We start from the raw sequence: 26,446 nt of genomic DNA, 5'->3' as shown, positions 1-26,446 counted from the left end.
CCAAACCCACAGAATGTACAACACAAAAAGTAAACCCTAATAAACTATGGACTTTAGCTAACCATAATGTATCAATACTGGCTCACCAATTGTAACAAATGTGCCATACTGATATAACATGTAAAAACAGGGGAAACTATGTCTTGAGGATACCGATGGGAATTCTCTGTACTATCTGTTCAATTTTTCTATATGCTTAAAACTGCTATAAAAATATGGTCTATTAATTTAAAAAAGGGATATTTGTTGTTAATATTCCAAGAGACTCAAATATACTACCCTTTTTTGCAACTAGATGCCAATAGTAGACTCCGTCCCTCCTCATCATTAATGAATCACAAACCATATATCTACTAGGAGCCTCAGGACCAAGTGAAACTGACAGTTGCTTTCAAGTATCTCTTTCCTTTTGACTACATTTTAATTCTAAAGACTTCAGTGTCTTCAATAAAGTCCCTCCTGCTCCCTTTACTGTGATTTCATCTAACTGCTGATAATAAAATTATCCCTATAAAATTATTCAATAAACATCTATATATTTATGGAAAATCTACCATGTGCCAAAGATTCTACTAGGTGATTTAAACATGTTTTCTCTAATCCTTACGACAACCCTTCAAGTTAGGTAGTATCACCCCCATTTTGTAGCTTGGGAAACTGAGCCAAAGACTTAAAGGGACTTGCTATTGAGCAAATAAATATGAAAAAGTCCATAACCTAACATGTCCTATTTATAAAGCCATAGAAATTAGAGAGCAAACCTCTTGCTTCACACTTATGGAAAAAACCAGAAATATTAGTTCAGGGGATTGTCCAACTTCCCGGAAGTACCTAGGCGTAGGGGCAGGCCTGGAGCCCAATTTTCTTGACACCAAATCCATTGTTTTTCCCCTGGAATAATGGGGCCCCCTGGAGACGTGTCCCACTCTCCCAGACGTGACACCACCACAGTCTTCTTTCAGATTTGCAGTCAGCTACCCAGTCAAGCTTGAACTTTCATTTGGTTCCACATTTAGAAATAATATTCCACATCCCTCTGCAGCAACCACCTCTCTTGAAACAAAAGAAAAATAAAAAATATTTGGAGACCACTCTTTAGAGATTATAAATTTCCACTGAAATATTAACACTGTCTATTAGGTCACATTATAGTCAATTGTGCAGAAGAAGAAAACCTATTCAACAACATTATTTAATGGCATTTTGATGTGTGATTTGCTAGACACAATGATGAATGCAAGGATTGAGCAATAGAGTGTATGAAAAGCAAACAGCTCTCCTGTGATGTTTACTTCTCAGGCTTAAATGAGCTCAGCACTCACGAATGATCTGCCCTGACATTGGAATCCAATTGGAGTCTGGAATTACTGTAACTGTTTTCGGCTTGGGTGATTTAATCAGCAAATCTTCAATAGTGTAATATGCATGTACTGAACTGATTCCAGACTGAACAGTCTGATTTATACACACTACTTGCAGACAACCATTTGTGGCATGCACACTAGCATCTGTTTGCCTGCATCTTTATAATGCAGACACCCATGGTAATGTGTCAGAGCAATTGAAGCCTATGCTTGATATCAGTAAACCCAAACAAAGAGACGGACGCAGGAGACGATTCAAATGAGCAGGGTGTTTTGTTTTATGGATTTTTTTAAGGACTCTGAAAAGCATTCACTCACTTATTTAACAAATATTGACATGTGCTTGCAGTCAAGCATTGTGCAGGGTTCAGAGAGATCAGGGCAGGAGGCAAGAAAGCAGAGAGAGAGAAATAAGACGTGGCTCCTACGAGCACGGGATAAAACTGTCAGATTGTATTAATCAATTGAACACAACCTAAAAAAGGGATACCTTAAAACATTAGGACTGCCAGTCACCATTGGAATGCGGGCTCTCGGCTATGTGGTGGTACAAGGCATTAAAAATATCCAGTGAATTTTATTTTTCCATGATTGCCATATTTTACACTCTCTACTCCCACCCTCTGCTCCTCATTCCATTTCAGACGAAATGCGCTGGGCTCCTGGCCTCCTAAAATAGAGGAAGCAGGACTGAGACGAAACAGCCTGTCAGTCTCCTCCTGGCTTTGAGATCTAAAACCCTAATGCCTCAGGGGAACGTAGGAGATTCCAGACAAAGTGTTTAAGAAAACAGGGATGAAAGGAGAGCTTTCACTTTTCTCCTGACCACCACCATATCCTCACTGTTGTGAAGATTCTCCAAGCTCTTGGAAAGGAAAGATAAAGGGTGAGAATAGAGCTGCAGATGGCCACGGGTCCTGTTCCCTGGTCCCTAGCAGGAACCCCAAGGTGGCAGCAAAGCCAAAACAGGTGAGAGCTCTGAAGTGGATCTGGGGAGACAGGGCTTTGCACGGTGTTGGCAAGATGCTCATGCCCCAGCGTGACACACAGAGGCAGGAGGACTCCGCCAGCATGACGCCCAGTATTGGAGAGAGCGCCCAACGGGCGAAGTGAAACACGATGATGCCTCGATGAAACACGATGATGGGCTCCACGTGGGCCAACTGCCGGATGGCCTGGCGGTGGAGACCTCAGCAGGAGAGACTTTGGAGCACAGGTGACTTCAGAACCAGATACACCCCCAAACAGGATATCTTATAACATGTGCCCTCAGACTTTTAGTTCACCATAGTAGAAGAGTGGATCCCTAAGTATCTAAGAATTAGTCTCTGCCAGCTTGGTTGATTGGAGACTCAAAACAAAAATTATGCTGAATTATACAAAAAAAAATAAAATTATATTTCTTGCAACATCTGAGTTAAGGACTAAGATATATAGCTATTATACCTGATTGGTAAATTCTAAGGAATTCAAAAAATTTAAAGTCATAAGTCCTTTCTCCATCCTAAAATTTAAAAAATGGTATTAAAAAAACCTCATAAATGCTTCTGTAAAAGATGCTACATGTCTATCTCCCCCTTTAAACAGCTCACAAAAAGCAAAGAAACAATGGAAACAACTTTGAATAGCATTGTAAAGTCTTAGAAGGGGAAGTCGTCCAGGAAACCACTTTGTTCTGCAGGCACAGCTGATGCGTGTGGAGCTCTGGTGCTGGGGAAGGGCGTGGGGTTGGTCCTGGTCCCTTCGTTTACCAGCTATGCAACTTAAATATGCTGTCAGTTACTTCTGTCTGTGTTTTCTTGTCCATCAGTGAGGAAATGACATTGGGTTGGATGCATCTATGCTATGAGATTTTGGTGAGCGTCATATGAGACCAGGTATTTGAAGCATATTGTACAGACTGTGACTTCTTGTCTGGAGGGGAGTCCAGGAGATTCTACTTAACGTATCATTTTTATTATGTTGGTTTTTTTCCCCTCATTATGTTGAACCCCTGATAAGCAGCAGGTTCAACACCCTTCCTCAAATCTCGTTGTGAAGGGTTCTCTGTCTACTGACTTCCCTCGTCTTCCCAAAGCGTCCACTTAGTCTCTACCCGGACTTGAGCAAAGCTTCCTGCTAGTCTGCCTGCCTCCTCCCCTCTCTCCTTGCTCCCCACCTGCTTTCTTTCCTCCCCTCCTCTCTGGGTGACTGGGTGGTGCACTACAGTGACACAGGCAGCCAGGACAGTGTCGATGCTCCACTGGTTTTCAGTCTATCAACAAAGAAGAATGTACAAAGTCAGTGGAATAAAGGGATAGACATATAATGATAGAAGACACATGTAGAATAAATCATATATACATCATATGTGTGTATGTATGTTATATGTACATATATACACAAGTATGTGAGTGTGTGCGTACATACACTCAGGTTGGGCGGGGAGCTCAGGGGGGTTAGTAAATTCTCCTTTGAGGGAGTCACAAATGCTTCACAGCAGACATAACACTTAACTATTGAAAAGTTGACTGCTTTTTGTTTCCACGTGGAGCAAGACATCAGAGAAGATGGGGAGAAGGTATTTCGGGGATCTCAGGGGGGTCTCCACAAGCAGCTGCTGAGATGGAGTTGGGGTACAGGAGGTTCTGAGCAACTGGCACTGGAGAAAAAAGGGAAGAAGCAGGACTTGGCAGAGGGAGCAGGGGGCCGGCGAGGAAGGTGGGCAAGGTCTCCCACTCGGGGGGCTGGGGAGCCCTGGAGTGTTTGCACTCAGATTTGCCCCACAGTGGCAAGGCCTGGACCCCCACCTCATGTGGTCACCGGCTGCAGGCAGCCCTGGAAGGGCCTGGCTTCAGGGAGGTGGCTCTGTGCAGCTAGCAGACCCTGAGGGACCCAACAGCGGGGGGCTGGCTGTATTCTGGATGTGATACCCACCACTGGACAGCAAGTTCTTCCCTGAAAAGGGGTTCAAGGGGTGTCCGGGTGTTGATCCAGACCACCTCTGTGCAGCTCCACCCACTTCTCTCTACACGGATGGGGAGCAGCAGCTCCCAGGTTTTGTGGGGGGGCCTCTGTCTCTGGGGAAACACATGTCTATTCATCAGGGTTCTCCAGAGAAACAGAACCAGTAGGATGGACACATATATACATAAATATATGGAGAGAGAGACAGAGAGGTTGATTGACTTTCAGGAATTGGCTAGTGGGATTATGGAGGCTGGCAAGTCTGAAATCTGCAGGGCAGGCTGGCAAGGCTGGAGTCTCAGGGAAGAGTTGACGCTGCAGCTTGAATCCGAAGGCCGTCTGGAGGCAGAACACCCCCTTCCCCAGTGTTTTTTGGATCTCAGTCTTTTATTCTATTAAGGCCTTCAACTGCTTGGATGAGGCCCAACCACATTATGGAGGGTTACCTGCTTTACTCAAAGTCTATTGATTGTAAATGTTAATCTCATATAGAGAATACTTTCACAGCAACATCTAGACTTGTGTTTGATGCAACATCTGGGCATCATAGTCCAGCCGAGTTGACACCTAAAATAACCTGTCACAACATGGAAGACAGACGTGAGGGGCCCTGCTGAGACCATTGATCCAGCAACCTCAACTCGTGCTCATTCTGCCTTCCTCCACTTCGACTCTCTCGCCTCTCCCCTCAGCTACGCTCCTTCTGGACTCAGTGACCATGGGGGAACCCAATCGTCATGCCTGAGCCGCCGATCAACATGCCCTTCTCATGCCAGAGTCACTGTCCCTGTGCCTTTAGGATGCCAGTTGGCTAAGGAGCCCCAAGAGTCAACCAGGTGGATCCCCTCTGCCCCCACCCTGAAGCAGTGGTAAGCCAGGTCTGCAAGAGCCACTTCTGCCGTCAGCCCCAGCCCGCAGGGGACAGACACCGCCAAAGTTCTAGGGAGGCTAGTGCCACTCTCACTTGGCAAATGATGTGTCCCCTGGGCCTTTCCAGGGAACATAGTCACCTGCAGCCAACCTGCCATGTAGTCGGGCATTGTGCTCACAAAAATTTAATTTTAAATGACAGTAATGGTGATAGTGACGATAACACGAGGATGAGGGCAATGCGAAATACAGATAAAAGTCAGTTCTCATTCAGCTCTATTTGCTGCTAAAATTCAAGAATTAACTAGAACAAACACACTGAGGCCTGGACACAGATGGTCTCCCTTTCACTTTGAAGGAGTTAAATTATTTAAGTTAAATCCAATTTACCAGGTAAACCCAGGTATGCAATATTTAGTCTTAGTTTATCCACCAAAAGAAGAAGATCAATTAACTGCAATAAAAACAATCAAAAATATCTATAACCTCTCTCTGGAAGATCTCATTTTAACTTGTAGAGAGTTTTATCCAACAATTTTAACATTCTTTTAAAAAAAAGTGTTTCTTTATGAAGAAAGCCATGACAGACGTGTAACCACCCAGTGGGAGCACAGAGCAGTCGTAAAGAAGCTTTGTATCAGCATGATTTTACTCGACATAAAATCCGAGATAAATTTTGATAGCGATTATGAAAGATTGTTCCAAATTTTCTACCCTGGCACAATATTTAGTATTAAAGGGTTTTCCAGGTTAGCAAGTTTGTTGTTGTAGGTATTTTGCTGAAACAAAAAGCAGACATAAATTGAAAATCTATAAATGCATTCATATGTAATGAATCGAGGCTGCTCCTAATTAGTAAAGGAAAAAAAAAATTGCAGAATGTGGAAGGACTTCATTGGCCTTGGACAAAAGCATCTGAATTCATTTTATTTCCTTTAAATAAGCGTGGATCGTGCTTTCAGAGCTCCATGCAAGGGACGATATCAGAGGTGCAGATTGGAGACTCTGCGTTTCCCCGGCATGACAGGCTCGCATACTTGACAGCTACTGGAAAATCTTGCAGTTCTGCTAATCCCATGAAAGAGAAATTTAGACGTTTGTGTATTAGGAGCAGCCGTTTTGTTAGAACTCTACCAAGAAAATCTTTTTTGTTTCTTCCTGTGTCCCCATTTACAAAGAGGCAAATGATTAAATTTGCTTCACCGAATTAAGCTTGCCCAGATTCCTGCTGGGCACTGGGGAGAATTTCTGGAATACCACCTGCAGGGCAGCTGCTCTTTTCTCCATGGCCTGAATATCATTAAATGGCGTCAGCCTCCTGACAGGCTGTTGGAAATTTTCGTTTGCCACAGGGCTACTCTGGGTTTTGGGGAAATGGGAAAAGTGTAAGGCCGCGTTCTGGGCAGAGCAAACACCCCAGTGGTTCAGGAGAAAGGCTGCCGATGAATAGAGTGCAGAGCCGGCCATGAGGAACCAGACTCTAAGACTGGAATAGGAAAGAAAGGGAGGGAGGAAGAGAAAGAAGGAGAGAGGGAGGGAGGGAAGGAAGGAAGGGAAGAGGGAAGAAGAGAGAGAAAGGAAGAAAGGATGGAAGGAAAAAGGAAGGAATGTATCCATCCTTCTCTTGCGCTGAGGTTACATCCACTGGTCGTCCATTTTCATGTGAACTTAGCTGATTTCATCCTAAGGTAGTACTTGGAGGAGCCATCAGAGCATCTAATAACCGGAGTTGGGAATGTGCTTGTGAATCTTGTTCTTGTTTCTCTTTGTCCAGCATTAGGCTCGCCATAGGAGTCCTGTGTACATCAGAGCAGTAAGGCCTCACAGTTCATCACCATAGATATTTACACGGGAACCAGTTACCCAGGTGGAAAGTCCCACACGAATTCCCTCCTGCATGATCGCAGGGCGTGAGCTTCCTAGCCCACAGAACACTGCAACTTTAACGAAGCAAAACTCTGACCACTCACATTCCTAGACAGAAGTACTGAAAAATGCTACCCATCCAAATGTGAGAATATGTCACAAGAGTGCAGCCTTCTCCACAGTGTGCTATCCCATCAGTGAAAACCCGTGTTGCTAGGACCTTCAGCTTACCAGGAAAAAAATACGGCTGCATTTTAGTTGACATAAAACAGAAGAAGGACCACAAAACCAGTGCATGCGAGAACTTGGGAAGGAAAAGAAAACAACAGACAGATTTTTATAGAGAAAACTGCCGGGGCACAGTTATTCTCAGTTCAGCAGCACGACAGCCTCGGCACCGAAATCCTGGACGCGCAGCTGGGGTCAGAACTAAGGGATCCTTAGTATCCCTCAGGATACTAAGCCACACTCAATCGGTAAGAACAAAAATAATTTGTACTCATGTTCACTATGCTACAATTATTACAACAGAAAAGAACACGTATCACTCAACATCTAACATGGATGAATAGGCAAGATTGCTCAGGTCCCGCTCTGTTTTAGGCTTATTGGAATTTACATTTCATACTTTGCTGCGGTTGAAAACCTGCATTCCATAATTGTAAGATGAGCGAGGGGAGAAGAGCGACTGCACCCACCGAGCATTGTTGATATAAGAAAAACAGGACAGTCTCTACCCTCCCAGAATTCCTTCTAGACAAGGGGACTTCATGTTTTCACTGATATTTCACAATACGTCTCATAGGATTTGTAAAATACTGAACTCACATGTTCCTGACCTACTTCTGAATAAACAACACCGGGGCCCCCATAAATTGAAAATAACACTCTGCCCACCTTCTCCAGCTGCTGAAATCCTACTCAGCCTGAAGGGCCAAGATCAAATACCCTTTGCTTTCTGGAGCCATTCACGATCCCTCTGGTCAGAGTTAACCGCCACCCTCGGTTTCTCCGCAGTGTTTCTGACCCACCTTCGGGAAGCTGCTGCAAGACATTTTTTGTTCACCTGTTTGCATCCCTGACTCTCTCTCTAGATGGTCAATCCTTGAGGATAGAAACCACGCCTTTTAATAATGCTGTGGTTCTCTAGTACGTGAGACAGTATCACAAGCTTCATAGATATTCAGTAAACTTTGTTAAAATGGATTTTGACGTCGGCTCTGGAGTCAGACAAATCAGAGTTAGAATCAGGCTCTATCACTTATTATCTGCATGACTAGAGGAAAGCGATTTGCCTTCTCTGAGTCTTAGCTTCCTTAGCTTTAAAACAGAATTCTTAATCCTTATTTTATTAGGTGGCCATGAAGATTATATAAGGTAAATGAAAAAACCTAACATGCAGTAGGCCCAAAGCTTTCTCCTTTTTCTTTTCTTTTTCAGCTTTATTGAGGCATAATTGACATATAAAATTGTAAGATATTTAAAGTGTACATCATTGTGATCTGATATATGTATACATTGTGAAAGAATTTCCCTCCACATAGTTAATTAACACATCATCACCTCACATATTTATCTTCTTTTTTTTTTTTTTTTTTGGTGAGAACATTTAAGTTCTACTCTCTTAACAAATTTCCATTACACAATACAGTGTGACCAACTATAGTCACCATGTTTAACATTAGATCCTCAGACCTTATTCACCTTATAGCTGAAAGTTTGTACCCATTTGCCAACCTCTCTCTATTCCCCCACCCCAGCCCCTGGAAATTACCTTTCTACTCTTTGTTTCTATGAGATTGAGTTTTTGTTTTTTTAGATTTTACATGTAGGTGATACCATGCAATACTCGTCTTTTTTCCTGTTTGGTTTATCTCACTTAGCATAACATCCTCAAGGTCCATCCCTGTTGCTGCAAATGGCAGGATTTCCTTCTTTCTTATGGTAGGGTAATATTCTATTGTTTATATAGATATAGATATAGATATAGATATAGATATAGATATAGATACCACATCTTCTCTATCCATTCATCCATTGATGGACACTTAGCTTGTTTCCATATCTTGGTTATTTTTCTTTTTCTTAACTCTCATTCCAATATCATACAGTTTAGGAAGGTCTAAAAGTCAATTGACACTCTGTTACCATAAAGAAATCAAAACATCTGTCTTTTGAAGGGATTGCATTTTGGTTTCTTGCTGGAAACAATTCTTTTTGTACAAAGTCAGGAAAGTTAGAAAGAGTTTAAATCACCATAGGAGAAATTTATTGGCCAGTTCCAAGGAGTTGCTTGTTTCATGGCCTCTGTGATTCTCGCTTATAATTATTGGCATAATAAACAAAACTATAGCACTGCTTTTCAAGTGTAGGTGAAGTCTACCTGAAGAATATTTGACTTCTCCACAGAGACAAGGATCTAAACCAAATATGTGAAAATAGTCCTAATTTAACAAGAAGAGAGGACTGGATGGGCAAACATGGCTTGTAAACTGAGACGTGTTCACACTGAACCATGAGATCTGCCCTTAATCACCAACATTCAACCTCTGCAGTTCTGGCCCTTTCTAGAGAGTTCAGCTGAAACTCTACAGCGACCTAAGAGTCTGGGAGACACAACACTCGTAGAGGCCTGCCCCCAGCTCCACTGCTCAGACAGTCTGTGCTCCATCCAGGGGAGCAGCCCCCTCAATCCTACCATTTGGATGTCTCAGATTTTGGTTTAACTCGAACATGAGTGTTGTGCCATAAGCTCACACCTCACATCGAAGGACACTGGAAGGAAAAGAGGCCTCTCAGTATTGGATTAACTTTGTAAAACTATCACGGAAGGTGCTCTTCACAAAAGAGTCCTCTCCTTATGAGATTTCATGGGCAAAACAATTCTCCCACATCTCAGGAATAAGAACACTGTATTCTGAAAAAGCCTATGGTTTGCTTTCGTGTTATGGACACCAGGAAACATGTGACGGATCCTGTTTCCCGTTTTGGCTTTGACTACTTGCTAACTTGAAGCCAAATGTTTGTCCTTCTATGAATACTGGGCCTCCTGGAACGCATGTGAGGGACCAAGCTTAACTACTGTTATATTGGCTTTTTCTAATTTTATTTTTCCTTTGTCTAGAATTTCTTACATTTTGATTTTAATCTATTATTTTACACACATTTTTGTAAACTGCCTGAATTCCATTTTTAAAAAATTTAAAAAACAACATTTCTGTCACTCTGGCACTGCTCTGTGGGTGGCGTGCCCACCTGGAGGTAAGGGTTTGATAGGGAACCTCTTAAATCTCAAGTTCATGTGCCTGATGCCCAGCAAGCCAAACACTGAGACATCGCTGCTTGAAGATGAGAAAGGTTTATTCAAATTGTCCAAAACGAGTAGGTGGGAGCCTGGGTTCGCTCAATCCACCTCCCTTAGAACAGAAAGCAGGGGGTTTTATAAAGCTAAGGGGCTTGGCAGGAGGGACTTCAGGAAAACAAAGAGGTCACTCCTTTTTTTTTTTTTTTTAATAATTTTATTTATTTATTTTCCCCCAAAGCCCCAGTAGATAGTTGTATGTCATAGCTGCACATCCTTCTAGTTGCTGTATGTGGGACTCGGCCTCAGCATGGCCGGACAAGCGGTGCGTCGGTGCGCGCCCGGGATCCGAACCCGGCTGCCAGTAGCGGAGCGCGCGCACTTAACCAGTAAGCCACGGGGCGGCTCAAGGGGTCACTGCTAATAAGCCTCTGGGCAATCTGACTTTTGGGCTTCAAATAGCTGCTGAGGGCCGGCCATTCGTCTGGTGATCGGCCATCCGGCCATCCGGCCATCCGGTGATGGCAACCTCCCCGAAGGCATTCTCTTTCTTCTGCAAAACAGAAGGCAAATCCTCGAGACCCCTGAGTCACCCCTCAAGTTATAGAGGAAAAATAGCAAACTGGTTTAATATCTACAGTACCCCTCAGATACCCGGCTTCAGGTTTAGTTAGGAGACAGTGAGGGGTTGGCCTGAGAAGGAAGGGCAAGGCCTTCTTTAGGAGGCCCGGGTTGGACAGTGAGGACTTTGTCTTCAGTTCAGGGGACAGTGGGAATCTCTGAAAGGTTTTTGAGCAAGGTCTTCCTCGATTTTAGGAAGGTGGCGGAGAGCACTCCCCACATGTCCATGTGCACTGGAGTCATCACCTGGGCAGCTTCCGATTCAGGATTCAGGAGGTCGGAGGTGAGGCCTCAGAGGCTGCTTTCTAAGAAGCTGCCAGATGATGTCAACATTGCTGGTGAGGGACCGGATTTCAATAGCCAGGGCGTAGCCTGAGGAGGAAGAGACCAGATAGGAGCTATAAATCCTGTGAGTGGGAGAGCAGGGTCGAGGGAGATGGAGAGCTCAGGATACTGCGTCCACACTCTGATAAACGGCCGCCTGTGGCCAGGACGGGCGTCTGTGCCCAGAGCCCAGCGGCCTCCCTGCGTGGTCAGGAGTGCTGTGTCAGGGCCCCAGGGGCCCCTGGCCGGCCGCCACCTCTGCCGTTCAGTGTCTCTCCCTGCTGGCTCCTTCTGCACCCAGAGGCACCAAGGCTCGCGGAGCACCTGGCTCCTCTCCACCTGTAAGTGCGGCTCCTGCAGCTGAACACCTGCCCGTGCCGGGCCGCTGCCAGGGAGGCCAGGCGCCAGTGCTCTCGGGCGGAGGGTGGCACGGAAGTGGCCGGGGCTGCTGGAGAGGGTGTCGACTGGGGAGTCTGGCAAGAGGCAGCTGGCAGAGGGAATAGCCTACGGCAGGGCAGCAGCTTCAGAAAGGGGGTCTCTGGAGAGCGCTGGTTCAGGCAGGTGGCCAGGGAGCCCGGCGAGCCCTTTTGGAGAAGGGGAGAGGCGCTGTCTGAAAAAGCAGCTGAGAGGAAAGCCACGTGCTGGCGGATGGGAGCAGATGTGTCAGAAGAAGGGCGATCCTCACTTCCTCACTGCCTGCCGGCCTGGAGCTGACTGCCGAGCAGGGAGGGTGGGTACAGAGCACAGGCTTCAGAGAAATATCCCTGGAACGTGTGTCTTCAGAAAATGCATCCTGGCCTTCCTCTAAAACAAACACACAGAACATTTCATAAAAGCTGAAATACAATGTTTTCCTTTATAGGAGATAGAGAAAATGATTGTATTTTAGGGTTTTTTCTTTAAGAGCTGTTAAAAAGCCAAGTTTTTCTCATTTCATTGAGAGTCCCACTTAGAAGCCTTTTTTTCTGTGTTCAATTAAGCCACCAGAATTCTTGTGATTTTTAAAGCCATTAGTTCCATAATGAGTCATCCTGAATGACACGTGGGCTTATTAGCACAAAGATCTATACTTGAGTAACAGCTCACAGTGGTAGGTAGTTTATATACCTACGTGGACATATGCTTCATGTTTAATCACATACAATTAATTATCTTTTTATCCAGCACTCTTTTCTGACATTGAAAAAAAATTTATATATATATGTATATTTTTTGGTCAAGCGTTGTCTAAACATTAAATATTCGCTACATATCCCATGGAGATTTGACTTCAGTTTTCTACCCAGCAGCTCCTTACTCTCACTCCATACAAGCCCTCAGGTCATGCTACCCAGCTGAAGGACCTGCCCCAGTCCTGTTCCTAGGAAAGAAGTGCCAGAGATTTAATGTCACATTAACACCACTACACTGACAAGTACTGATTCTTTAAAGCAATGTCATCTTTAAAAGAGAAATTTCTCAAACGCCAGGAAGAGAGATTTTGCTTTATTTATTTGGATTAGGGAGCCAGTCAAAACGCTGAGACAAGTGAGTCTTGAATTTCAAGATTAATCTGGAAAGGTATGCAGTTCCTAATAGTGAGAGAGGCCGCACTGATGACACTGCAAAAGGTGAATATGACAGGGCTGGACACAGCACAGGTCCAGCGACTTACATGACAAGACAGCACTCACATCCTCGACCTCACCCTGCCAGCCCTCCTCCACTCTGTCCCATCTCCAGGAAACTCTGGGACAACTTGGCTCCTATGTGGATGTTTCCATTAAAAACTTCAGGAGACAGAAAAGGCCTCAACATCGTGTCTGTAAATGCACCAGAATGAAAAAAAGCAAATACTGATGTTAACACTCATTTTTGCTACCTTGTTCCAAAGTTGACCTGGGGCACTCAAATTCTCTGAGAAACTCATCCTACCTTCTAACAAGCATCTGGATGAAGATGGAATTTACATAGGCATGCGCAGGCCTCCTAGCACAGGTCTTTACCTTCTTGTAGCCCATTTGAAAACAGACAAACATATACATGCTAATTATATAGCTACATAAGTAAGGGTCCTTTGACTATTAGGGAACAAATACCTTGCATTTTCTACGTCATGCTATACTTCACAATACTAACAGAAGCAATTGTCACCCTGGGTCAGTAAACAGATCTAGACGTAGACAAGGAAGATTTTATCACTTCCGTTTTGTGGATAGGGAAAGAGTCTCAACCAATAACACGACCTTCCCAAGGTCAACCTCCAGGGAAAGACAATGACAGGTTCTAATGCTGCTTGGCTTCGGGCACACTTTTGTCGCTTCTCCGTGATTCTTGGACACAGACTGTCAGGAGGTACATTAAGGAGAAATAGTGCCCAGAATCACACCATGTTCTCTGGACTTGGAGGCCTGTGTTCTTTCAAACAGACCGCACTGCCTACCCTCCTGAACACCTGTATTTCCAGAAGGGAAGGAATATCGAGCACATTCCCTTTCAAAATGAGTAACTCTCTTTGCCTCATCTCGGTGGAAAATATTCTAAACTGCCTCTTAGAAGGCAGTTATCCAAAAATGTCTTTATGGTATTTCTTTCTAGCAGCCAACTCCTTGTTTAACACATGGGACTCAAATCTTACATGTCTATGTGTTTCCCCCACAGGACTATGAGTTCTGCGAGGGCAGGAATCCTGAAATTTCCCCTTCCCATCCCCTGAGCTCAAACCAATGTCTGGCACAGAGTAAACGCTCATTCAACATACGTTCAGCTGAAGTAGAAGGTGTATTTTCCATCAACGATCTGAATGTGGTGACCGGGATAGAATAGATGCTTAACAAACACTTAGTAAATAAATAAGTGAACGAATGATTAAAGGATATTGATACTCCCTAACAGAAAATACTGGGACATAAAGTGATCTGAAATGATTTATTTGTAATATATTCAACAGATAAATGTTCTCATTACGTGTTTAATGTGGAATATGCTTTCTGTAGTCAAAATAAACTATACTCTTGAATAAATGCTACCAGCTTTGATTGGAATGACTTCAGCAAGCATCAAGTCATTCCAAACAGGATTGGCTCTTAAGGAATTCTAAAAATCACTGGGGACTATGTCTTTTAAGTACAAGTTGTAATTTCAGCATGGTGGCACAACCGTGAGTTCTCCAGGTGTAAAATATACAACAGTTAATCCAAGGCCAGATTGAGCATCTGATCCACAGTCATAAGCTGTAGTGTGATATTCTCATGATCGCATGTTTTATAGATAGAAAAAAAGTCAAACTAGATATCCTGATTGAGCCTTCTGGAAATGTCTATTGCAGTAGAGCTCTCTCAGCATCCATGTGGATGAAGAAGAGGGAGTCACCTTTGCTGAGACTGAGGTACTGTCTCAGAACAAACTGAGTTTGGCATCACATTGTTTCTCCTCAGACTCCAAGTTTAGTGGAAGGTGAGAGATAACACAGACCCTGAATGACAAAAGTAGTCATCAACGAGATAGTCTATAATTTACTGTATTACTTATTGATGATCCCACATTATCTGTCACCTCCCAATATAGCTGACATTGCAGAACTTTATAAATAGCATGAACGATTCGAAGAGCAAAATTGGCATGACTTACCGGCACGAGTTACGGTTGAACTTCAGCGTAGTCAGACACGCCAGTGTTGTTCCTGCTGGCCTTGCATCTACTCCTGCTGCTGCTGGCTTGACAAGGACCCCAGAACTTTGCAGTCATTGCTACAGAATTCCATGCTCTTGAAATTCCATGTCTTCATTGCAACCAGGCCCCTAAACTATAAGAAAAACTTTGTCTAAGAGATATTAGTAAAGTAGATTTAAATTTGCTCTCTTTGCTTTCCATCTCTTCTTTCCAGAAAATATTCAGACCAAGACCTCCAACATTATGAACACAAAATAATCCCATCTCTGGAAGAGATGCCAACACGCCTTCTTTCCTGGATTCTACCTCAATTTCCAAAATGTCTTGGACTATTTTTGTGCAAATGTTTTATAATCATGCAGGAGCTTCATAAAGTACTTCTCAACCTCCCAATAACCTTTGGGATAGGTGGGAGGCACTGAGCCATTTTCCCACTGATGAGACTGAGGTTCATGTAGGATAAGTGCCTAGTCTAAGTTTACATATTTCGTAAGTGGAAATTCAAAGCCATAATGTCGGAACTTCTGAAGTGAAAATTTGTTTGGTAAATACTTGGCAGTGTACCTATACGTTTCAGAGTGCAGCACATGGAGCTGTGCCTATAATGCTGTCAATATCACTCAAGAAAAGCAGTGTCCACACCTTGTATGTACAGTGCAGAATATTTAGCACTCAAAATTTTGAATCAGTAGTTCTGACCAGTTAATAAAGAACATCATTGTAGAGAGAATGTGTATTCCTCTTTTTTCCTAAATAGGCAACCTGGGTGCTATACCTTGTCTCTGGATTTAAGGCAGACCACTTCTCAGTGTGTGTGGGTGGGGGGAGGGTGCTGTTTGCATGATTCTCATATTTCACTCTGGAAAACACGGTCAGATTTAGATTTGATTTATGTCAATGGAGTAGGAGTTTTTATATCTATCATGTACTTGGTCTTGAATATGTAATCTAGAACAGCTAACCATTTTTGTACAGGGTATAACAGGATTCTATAGTGTTGCTATAATTAGCATCAACACAATAAACCAGCCACAGCTGATGTAGCTGAGCAAGTAACTGTACGACCAGGAAATACTATAAATATCTTTCCTTTTATGCCTCAGATCCTATTCACTGCGAGAACCAAAAACATACACACCAATATTTCACTTATGCTGTCTTTCATTCACCCAGACTACTATTAAATATCTCCTCCTCTCTGCTCACAGAGGGTAAATAGAGGCATGCCATCTGGTATTAGGAATGACAGACCTAAGTCTTCGGAAAAACACTAAATACGCACGGACAAACTATGTCATTGCCCCAAGAAATGGAGTGACAGAACTGCAGGAACAGATATGCACCCAGCTTTGGGGACTGTAAAAGCTTTTTTGAAACTGTGACATGATCACCATTGCCTCTCTAAGGTAAGGAACTCCACCCTGAACCAGACCAATGGTGTGTTTGTTCCCATGAAAGCTCCATGAAGCACATGGGGGAGAGGGTGGATGGGCCCCAGGACTTCCCTACTTCACTCTCAGACTGATTTCTAGACTCATCCTGGATACGTCCACCCATTACCTATCATAACACTTGCTCTGAGATGTCCTCAAATTGCCTGCTTTCAAGGTTCAAAAAATTCCCTCAAGTTCTATAATGACATGTTGCAATACATAAATTTTGCAGATCTTTACAGTTTTCAACGCCCCCAAGAATGTTGTTTCGTGAGAGAGGGAGAAATCTGCCCCGAAAACTCATCCCTAGAGAAGAGAATGAAGGTGCTGGAGTTCCCTTGTTGGAAAATGCATGAGTAATGGAGATGAAGAAAGTGTCTCAATACAATACGCTTTGTGCTACACTGTATTTCCTCTAGGCCAACCCCTGTGGACTCATGCAAGATGAAAAAAACTGAAAGAGTGAATTCACTAAAATATTGGTAAGATATTGAAAACACCAAACTGCATTACGGGAAAATCACAGCCAAGTTCAGGTGAGGAATACTGTTGGAATACCAGGTACAGTGGCCTGGGCTGTGAGCGGGGTCACCATATGAGGCAGAAACAGTGAGCTAGAGAGCTACAGAGATCATGTGTCCCCTTTCTTGTTCTTGGCTCTTCTTTTTCCTGCTTTTGTCATTCTCTCATTGTGACTTTGGCCTCTGGGTTTTCTTCCTCTTTTATTCACTTTGTTCATTTAACCAAGCACAGTTGAATGCATCCTAGGTGCCAGGCACTTGGTTAATTTCAGGGCACATGCAATGGGAAATGAATACCCCCTACCTTTAAGGAACTGGAGGTCAAATAGGAAAGGCTTCTCTTTCAGCCATGGTATTATTTTTATTATTCTACCTATAATACCCACCATGATGGTGACAACAGCATTTGTGAACTGAAATTCATATTAATTTTCTTGTACTTGCCAGCTGGTCCTGCCTCCAAAATATACGGGTGAAACTGGCTGGAGGAGCTTCATTGTATCACAACGTCTTAGCACTGAAACAGGTCTTTATAAATAACCCTAAGGAGCTTCCTTTATGACAGACCTCAGGCCCTCAGTGCTTCTCAGCTGTGCTCTCTTGGCCAGCCGGGGGTGGCAGAGTGAGTAGATGTGTCCCTGCCCTCACAGACCCCCTTGTCACGGGGGGAGATTGTGGTATAAATGGTATAACAAAGGCGTCCACACAGTGCTACAGGGCTTGCAAGGATGAAGCAACAATTCTGCCTAAGATGGGCGGCGTGGTCAGGGAATGTGATTGAAAAAATGTGTCTGTGTGCTCGCAAAGCACTGTTTCAACAGCCTTCCCCTTGCTGTGCGCTGAGGAGAGAGTCAGACCCTATCGCCTCTACAGCACAGCGTACAGTCCTACACTTACCTAAGTTAACTAAGATTCCCCTTTGGCCTGAATACGACGTTAAGCAGTTCTTTTCCAGTTCTTGTGGAGTTTTACCTGAGTCCCCAGACCTTAAAAGGGGTAACATGGTGCCCGTACATCTCGAAGCTGTGACTACTAGACAGAGCCATGAAAGTCCTGATGGTGGTGAGTAACTGGACCTTCCCTCATTCCCTTCTACATCTCCTTGTTGCCTGTAAAAAAGAAATTCACTAACGGGTAAAATTCTTTAAAGAGAATATGTATGAGAAGAGAGTTCTATGGTTTTTCTACTCTCTCTCTGTATTAATTTCCTGGGGCTGCTGTAACAAAATACCACACACGGGGTAGCTTAAACAACAGAAATTTATTCTCTCATAGTTCTGGAGGCCAGAAATCTAAGATCAAGGTGTCGGCAGGATTGGTTCTTTCTGGGGGCTGATGGAAAATCTCTTCCAGGCCCTCTCCTTGGCTTCTCCATTTTCATCTTCACCCTGGGTCATCTCATGTCATCTTCCCACTATGCATGTCTGTTTCTGTCTCCAAATTTCCCCTTTTAATAAGAGCACCAGTCAAACTGGCTTAAGACCCACCCTAATAACCTCATTTTAACTTGACCTTCTGTAAAGAGTCTATCTCCAAATAGAGTTACAGTCTGAACTACTGGAGGCTAGGATTTTAACATATGAATTTGGGGTGAACACAATTCAATGCATCACAGTCCAATTCTGGCCCCTAAAAATTCATATCCTTTCACATGCAAAATACATTCACCCCATCCCAATGTCCCCCAAAGTGTTAACCCATTCTGGCATCAACTCTAAGTCCAAAATCTCATCTAAATATTATTTAAATCAGGTGTGAGTGACACTGGAGGTATAATTCATCCTGAGGCAAAATTCCTTTCCAGCTGTGGACATGTGAAACCAGACAAGTTATCTGCTTCCAAAATACAATGATGGGACAGGCATAGGATAGACATTCCCATTCCGAAAGGGAGAAATCAGAAGTGAAAAAGGTGCCGTGGGTACTGAGCAAGTTGGAAATTTAACAGTTACAATTCCATTCGATTTTAAAGTTTGAGAAGACTCCTCTTTGGCTCAATGCTCTGTCCTTGGGGTGATGGGGTGTGCCTTCATCTTCCCTTTGCCAATCTATGGGGGCTTTGTCTGGGAGCCAAGGCCGTCCAGCACCACACTGTGGATTTCTAGCCAGGGAGGGAGCTCAGGGGAGACGGGGCCCATAGGAACTGGCGCAGGACTCTAACCTGGAGAAGCCAAGGCCAGGCCTGCCTGGAGCTGGCCTAGGAGAGTGACCAGAGCAGGCGGCAGTGGGTGCAGTGTGCTCTCCCAGAATCTGGTGGGGCAAGCGTTCCAGATGGTTCTATGAATCAGACAGATGTGGAGAAAGGAGGCTGGAAGGGGACTGCCCTGAAAGGACCCTCCCACTCTAGAGAATAATGGGGGCATTTATAGCTAGAAAGAGCAGCCAAGAAGGGAGTCATCTGGAGAGGGCATCCCCCACGACAGAGAATGGTACCAAATGCAGTGGGTTCAGTCTGTACACAAAGTCTTCAGGATCCTGACACTAAAGTAGGTTGAAAGAACGTTACTGAGACTGAAGGAGAGGCACCAAAATGCTAGCTGTGGATACATGTAGGTAACTTTGATTTCTTTATTTGCTTTTTTTTCCATTCCACATTTCTTCAATGAATATGTGCTACCTTGAAATGCAGGAAGAAAAAGAAATAAATACCATAAAGAACTGGAGTCACAATTAAATAACCATCTTTAAAATATAATGAATCCACAGATGTCAAAAGTATGACTTATGAGAATGAAAACAAAATAATGTCCCCTAGTTTAGGATTTCCGTAAGAATGACACGTTTAGTAGTATAAAAACTATAAAATGCTAAGAGGCAGACCTGACCTTGGAAGCCATTGAGTCTGAAATGTTCCCGTACAGATGAGGAAACCAACGCCCAAAGTGGTTATCCACTGGTCTAAACGTTACATAAGGAGGAGGGTGACAGTCAGGTCTCCCTGACATGGAGTATGGTCCTGTCCTATGACACACTCTGCCCTCTGCACAGGTGTGTCTCCAAGGTCAGTGAACATGTGGGTGCTCTTGCTGTCCCTTCTCCCAGACCCCTGCCAGTAGATGCCCTTTTTTTTTCACTTTTGTGCAGCAACTAACAGCTCTTCTGATGGAGAACATGGATAGGAAGATTGGTGAATGCCCTCTCCAAGGAAAAGTGTAAAACCCATATCTCTACAGGTTTGCTCTGTCTCACTCTATCTCTTGTTCATGCTATGATTATTTAGAATTTAATAATTACTTGGGCTCCACACAGCTCTACCTATAGCACAAGAATAACACAAATAATATAAATGTTTCAAGGCAAGAAAACAAAGAAAGATCTTAGCTATTGCAAACGTAAAAAGATATGAGAGACAGACAGACAGAGACAGAGAGAGAGTGATTGATTCAGCAAGGCCAGAACAGAAAACAAAGTGGACACCAGAGTTCAGGAAGCAGTTAAGGGAAGATTTAGTTGATTACAGGGCTCTTGGGGGGAAGGGGTGAGGCAGCAGTTGCTGAGTCAGAAAGACAAAAGACTAGGCTCACCCCTATGCACCTTCCTCTTACATCCTTGAAATCTACTGGACACTCATTTGCAAGACAGTCACTAGCTCTCCCATGCCCCTCTTTGGGGGATGCCACCAAAAATAATGACACATTCGTAGCTCTTGATATGGATGTTTTCTCTAAGAAGAGATTAAGACACATCAACCAGCATAGTAACCATGTGTGAAGAAATCAGATTTGGTGAATTTTAAAATTGTACTTTCAAAATTGTCTATCCATTCCATTTTATTTTACACTCCCATAAACACATATACACACACACGTACTCACAATTACACACCCAAAACCACCCATATCCTCTTCTTTAGTGTGTAAGACAAAGATCCTGATACAAAAGGGAATGAAGTCTCCAGGAGAACAGCCTTCTCAGCCCTGGCGAGGGCAGACAACAGTCCTCTCTCCTTCCCGCACAGACCACAAGGCTAGGAAGTGCACTCCGTATTCACGTAGCCCCTGTCTCTCTCTTTTGTTCAGATGGGAAAGGATTAGCATAATGTGCTGGAGCCTTCTCCCCACCCCCACCCCTCGTACTCCCTCCTTTCTCTCCTGGAGCAATACATCGGGCAGTTAGAAAACTGCAGCCACTGACAGAGCAGTCTGCACTATGTAATATGGCAGCTCAGCTAACACTAAAAATACATGTTTTTAGGAAACAGTTATTTACCTGCTTTATGAAAAAAAAAAAAAAACCCCGGTGGGGCCCAGTTGAATATCTTTTCCAGAGCAGGTTTTCAAAAACAAAAAAAATTGAAGTTGAATTAATATATTTTTAATGAAAATAGGGTTTGTTTAAATTGCAAAAGAAAACAAGTTCTAACAAATGCCTGGTTAACAGGACCAGTACAAACACATGAAACAGCTTTATCTGGATCACAGACATCCCTCCTGTAGTCAGCTTCAGTTTTATTTGTGTATAGTGTGTGTGTGCACACAGGGTCATGATGTAAAAATGTACTTCATATGGCAGGTCATGGTCAAAATAAGTTTGAAAGCCACTGCCCTATGCTACACTGCCCTAATGTTCCTCTGTGTTTTTGTTAATTGTGAAAGAGATGAAGTTAGAGAGGCAGAAAGAAAAAAAAAAACATGCCTTGCTTGCATTGCAAAGGAGAGTGGATTTTGTTCAAGGGTGAAGGGCCTCATTGAACATGAAGTTGGGAATCCTGTGGTCGAAGTTGCATGTTGGAATGAAGAGTCTGGTTGCAGTGTGGGGACAGAGAGACCAATTTGGTGTCTGTTGATAAAATTCCAGTAGAGTGTTGAGGAAAGCCTACATGCACGTAGTGAGGGTAGAAATGGGCAAGAGATGGGAATGGATTCAGGAATGATTCAGGTGGGAGAAGTGACTGCACTTACTGGGGTATGTGAATGAATATGAAAATTCATTCCCTCAGTGGACATTTACAGAATAGCTGCTGTGTGTCAGCAACTACTTTAGGCATCGGAGAAAGAAAGACTAAAACAATAACAACAATAATAACACTTGTGGGCATCTTACAATGTACTGGCACTGTCCTAAGCACTTGTATTTGATCATCATAACAATTCTATGAGGTAGTCACTATCATCCCATTTTATAAATGAGAAAACTGAGAAACAGGAAGGGGTGAGCAACTTACTTAAAAGACACTGTCAAGTGAATGAGAAGACAAGACACAGACTGGGGAAAGTAGCCGCAAAAGAAACACTTGATAAAGGACTGTTATCCAAAATATACAGAGAATTCTTAAAACTCAACAATAAGAAAATGAACAACTTGATTTAAAAATGGGCACAATACTTGACAGATACCTCATCAAAGAAGATATACAGATGGTACGCAGCATATTAAAAGATGTTCCACACCAGATGTCATTAGGGAATTGCAATTAAAACAACAATGAGATACCATTACACACCTCTTAGAATGGCCAAAATCCAGAACACTGACAGCACCAAATGCTGGTGAGGATGTGGAGCAACAGGAACTCTCGTTATTGCCGGTGAGAATGCAAATGGTGCAGCCACTTTGGAAGAGAGTCTGGCAGTTTCTTATAAAACTATATATACCTCATGTACAACTATACATACATTACCACATGATCCAGCAATCCTGCTCCTTGGTGTTTACCCAAAAGAACTGAAAACTTATGTCCACGTAAAAACCTCCCTATGAATGTTTGTAGCAGGTTTATTCATGATTGCCAAAACTTGGAAGCAACCTATCACTAAGTGAAAGAAGTCGGTCTAAAAAGGCTACATACTGTGTGATCCCAACTATATGACATTCTGGAGAAGGCAAAACTATGTAGACAGTAAAAATATCAGTGGTTGCCAGGAGTTGGGGGGGAGAAGGAGGGATGATTTTTAGGGGAGAGCACAAAGGATATTCAGGGAGGTGAAACTATTCTGTGTGATGCAATAATGGTGGATACGTGTCATTATGCATATAAAAGACACTGGAACCAGAATTAAGAATTTTCCATCCAAGGCAGAATATTCCAGAGTCTTAGCTCTCAACACAGAAGCCAGTGTTTTTCAAACTTCAATAGCACCTCATTAATAGGAATTCAGTGGGTTTTAATCAACATTGTTTAAAGAAATTGAATAGAAAATAGCCTGAATTGCACTTAATAAGGAGAGATATTGATTTGTGACACGTTGGTTTCTGCTTTATATGTGCACAGCATGTGTACTAATCATGATGTAAAAAGGTGTTCTGTAAGTTTCGGAGCCCCTGCCCTGTGTTATACCACCCTACTGCTCATGTTCTAATGGAGCACACTCCTAGCTGGGTGATTCAGAGAACAAACCAGTGAGAATATCAACAAGATTATTTTAGCTACTGAAGTGCATTCTGAAGAACCCAGCAGGGTAATGACAGTCATGGGCAGTGTGTGTGCCGAGGGGAGGGGTGGCACGTGATCCAGAGCCCTCGAAGTGTTGCACCTGAGGTCTGAATGTAATGAAGGAGCCCAAGCCTTGTGGAATTCTCTGAGACAAAAATATTCACCTTATGGAGACTTCATGTTTCAGTGTATGTGTGTGAGGCGATAATTCTGAGATGGCTTCTACACTGCTATTTTAATCAACATGTATGTTGTGTCAAGCTTCACCAAGTGAGGAAAGACACGAAGAGTAGCAGTGAAGCATGGGTGTGTGTGTGTGCACACGTGCACGTGTATAAGGTAGGGTGAGTCAATTTATACCCATTACTACGTCTGAGGGACACTCAAGGGGGAGTGTCCGGAAGACAGAAGACATTCAGATCCAGACTCAGGACTCAGCTCTGAGGCAGAGACACAAAGATGTAGCCGAAGGTGGGAGAATGGAGGGTCTAATTTCCGGAGAGCAGGTCGAGAGAGAGGAAAAGGAGGGTCCTCTGGGTGGCATCTTTCAGCCACCAGGAAATGCTCGTCGTCAGAATACTTCTAAAAATGACATGTTCAACTCAATGAGTAGAATATTTACCCAGGGATACTTTTAGTGTATTATTTGCTTAGCAAAATGTTTCTTCCTCAGAGCAAAAAGGAACATTTCATATTTGTTCTCATTGTGTTATCATAATTTTAAGAGATTTTGTAGAATATCTTACCTCCTTATGTACGTCTTTATAAATGAAGTTTTTTTTAAAAGATGCAATTGTAAAAAGATAGTAATAATAACCATAAAAATAGTCGTTTGTGGCTCTAATCAAATGTAAATCTTAAGATTGTAAATATTAATTATATATCCAACAATGTTTATTGTTAGGAAAATTGCATATCTTGGTTATAAATAATCATATAGATGGATATACACACAAAAATGAAGCATATATTGGCTATAAAAAGATGTCTGAAGGGCCTAATTCTGATATACAATCAGTGGTCTAGAAAATAGTAGATAAATGTCCATTTTACCAAATGAGACATATCGTTAGAGAAGGCCACATTTTCTGTTTGTTAGCTTAAAATTCTCTTAAGTAGTTGGTCACTGCTGACGTTGCAAACATCTTTTCCCACAAATAAATACTGTTCTGTGAGAAGCATGCATGTCTCAAACATGTTCTCATTTCTCTTTAAAAAAATGTTATACTTGCTATGCTAAAATTTTCCCTTAGGAAGGAAAAAAAAAGTATACAGATGAGTTATTTATTTTGCTTTTCCTTCCTTCACTCCAAGTCTTCACAAAATTCCCCTCACACTCAATACATGGGGTGGATCCATGCTACAAAATAGCAATCTACTTAATCCTTTATGAAAATTGTGTTCCCCTGCCCATAGGAGAGAGGGAGAAATCTGCTCTAATACATTCCCACACACAGGCAACGCCTGATCCACCACCTCCCATCTCTGCACCGTGTTTACTGAACAACACAAATCACAGGCTTACCTCTCCCCCTCATCGCCTGCACACACACTAATAAGCACCCCTTACTCGGGCTTTATCTTCTCCAACAAATGACCCATCTTTCTTTGAACAGAAATTATGTCTTATTTGAAAGAGTAAATTTTAACTTATATTTCCTCTAAGAAGATCATAGCACTATGAGAATAAAGCCCATTGTTTCTCAGTCCTACTAAACTCATACAATGCTCATTCTGAAGTTAAACATGATTTTTGCTATAGAGTGAAGGCAAATAATTATTGAATTTGTCAAAGATTTTCAAATGGATTCTCTTTCAGAGTCTAAAATACAGGGTGCCATGATAGTTTGCATGAAAATAATGCAACTGAGCTCAATTATTTCAAGCCCTCTAGCTAGAGTGTGGATTTGTCATGTGTTGGGGGAAGGAGGGGTGTGGATTCACCATTCAGTCCATCCCACCCTTGATAGCTGGGAACTCTGTGAGGTGGGGGAAAAACAAGATGCAGCACTTGCCTTGCAGGAGGGGAGATGGTTTTTCACACAGTCTGTGTTTTTATACATCTTCAGACTACAGGCCACCGGTATGAATGCCTGTAAATTCTTTTGGTCTCAATGGCCCTACAAAAATAAATTGCCCACACGATTGGCCTGAATATTACAAATACCCGATGCATTGTTTTTCTTTGGGATGAATATGGGGGAGAGGGTATAATGATGGAGGTAATTTTTTTTCAAATAATGATCTGTGAAAACATGGTACCGTTTTATGTTATTAAAGTCTTCGGAAAAAATGCAATGTTTAGGTAATGCAGCATTATTTGCAGGGAGGGCGCCTGAAAGGAAGCGGGTTTGGGTAATTTTACTAGTCTTAAGCAGCTGACTTTTCTCGTGAAAAACTCCGGGCAGTATCTCAGAACTATTCCAAGTTGCCAGCTCCCCAACGCTGGAGGGGGTGAAGACAGGGATGACGACAGACAATGAATAGGAAGCGGCGGTTTTCTTTTAATTGCCTTGAAAATATCCATAGATGGGTAACAGGGACTAAATAAAGAAACACAAAGAAAAACGGGTTTGGAAGTAGCACAGCAAGCTCGACGGGGCGTGGGGCTGCTTTACACAAGCCAGCCTGCTCACTGCGTCGACGTTCTAGCAGCAGTCCGTCCCACCTTTTCACAGATACAGGAGCTATTTCGAGTGGAAACTTGGGACGCACCTGGTTTTCTCTTTGGTCTATGTTGTTCTGCTAAAATAGCGGGGGTGACCCAGAAGGCGTGCTAGCTCGTTGCTACATTTCAGGATGAGGCTGCTCCGGAGAGCGCTGGTTACTGAGAAAGGGGGTGGGGACAAAGAGGAAGAGGACTGGGAAGGAGTGAGGGAGCTTTGGGGAGGGACGGGGAGGGGGAGGGAGAGGAAAGAGACGGGGACAGGCGATGCATGGGCGGGGGCTGTGCTGAAGCTGGCTGGTCCCAGGACCCGGTTTTGAAACAGCCTCAGGAGTGGCCAGATTGAACGCGAGGACCCAGCCCCGGCCAAACCTCACAGACCGTTACTCCGGCCTCCTTCTGGGGCGGGGCGCGAGGGGGCCCGGCGCAGCCAAACCCGCACGGCAGCGTCTCCAAACACCACGGAGGAGGGAAAACACACGAAGAAAAAGGACAAAACAGAGAATGCAAA

This window comes from Diceros bicornis, chromosome 12 (genome assembly GCF_020826845.1).
Source record: "Diceros bicornis minor isolate mBicDic1 chromosome 12, mDicBic1.mat.cur, whole genome shotgun sequence".
In the NCBI taxonomy this organism is placed as follows: Eukaryota; Metazoa; Chordata; class Mammalia; order Perissodactyla; family Rhinocerotidae; genus Diceros; species Diceros bicornis.
This window is presented reverse-complemented; position numbering follows the sequence as displayed.